Genomic DNA, 1,308 nt, shown 5'->3' with positions numbered 1-1,308 from the left:
AGAGTTCTTAGGTAAAGGATATATTTCTTTTTAAAAAATTCACTGATTATTTGGGAGGATCCTTTGAATTACAAATCCTGTCACAGACTGGTGTTTCTTTAAGTTATAATTGGATGTCATATCCCTGCTGTAATATCAACTGGATATATTTGAATTTTATACCATAGTTTAATTGGCATCTCCACAGCAGCATTTATATCTGTTTCTTTTGTGAACTATCTGAGTCTTTTCTAAATCTAAGGTAACTCCATGCATACAACTTTAAAGTTCTGCCACACCAAGAAGCCAGCTGCCTGAATACTACTTACCCTACAAGACTATTTGTTAGAGCAAAGTTCTAGCTTCTAGGCCTGGGTGTGCTAAAACATGGAAGACCCAATGATTCCTATTCTCTAGCTTGCACACATGCTAGGCATCCCTGCTTTGGTTGCTAGCAGTCCAGGCACTGAACATACTAAGTGATTTCAACTGATTGTGTGAGAAACAAAACATAAGGAAATAGAGCTAAAAATATTGTTTGTCTTGTTTTAATAGGAACCTGCCTAATTAGCAAACAAGTTTAGAAGAGAGATATTGAGTTTCACCATACACTAACTGTGGTTAAGAAAGCACTTATGACATAATTGAGTTCAAGGAACAACTCATGAAAGTAAGACTTATAGAAGTACATACTACTCTCTTAGTTTCAAGTTTCAATACCATGTCCTTTCCCTCCACTATTATCTTATGCACATAATACTCTTTGGGCTGAGATTTTTTTTCTTGTTTATCCCCAATTCTAAGGCAAACTTAGAGAAAAAGTCTAGTAAAATCCAAGCCTGCCATTTTAAAGATAAAAGAACCTAAAAAGGTTGCTTCTCTAGCTGAAATTTCATAATGGAAAATAGTTTTAGAAAACATCTCTCTAAAAACAAACAAAAGACAAAAAAACATTCTAGAAAATGTATCTTTATACAGGACTACTACAAGGAGCTCAACCACACACTCATTCAGACTTCCTCCTTATTATGACTACCCAGATGCTTCTTGTGAGTTTAAAGTGAGGCTTTTATAATTGCAAGGAAATTCTTAAACAACTCACAGGTGAACTAAGTCCTTCCATTACTCCACCCCCAATTAAACTCATCAAGATATAAAACCCAGCTGCTTTCCCAGTTTCTCAAGATGGTTACTTTATCATTTTGGTTGTATGAATGTTAGATCAGGGCTTGTAGTTATCCCTTAAATGCAATACTTAATTTCCTGTTATATATTCTAATAGATACATTACAGTATTTAATGTGTCTATATACTCTATTAATACTTATT

The sequence above is a fragment of the Emydura macquarii genome, unplaced genomic scaffold (assembly GCF_026122565.2).
Source record: "Emydura macquarii macquarii isolate MOO-44397 ecotype Brisbane River unplaced genomic scaffold, CSIRO-AGI_Emac_v2 contig_431, whole genome shotgun sequence".
In the NCBI taxonomy this organism is placed as follows: Eukaryota; Metazoa; Chordata; order Testudines; family Chelidae; genus Emydura; species Emydura macquarii.
This window is presented reverse-complemented; position numbering follows the sequence as displayed.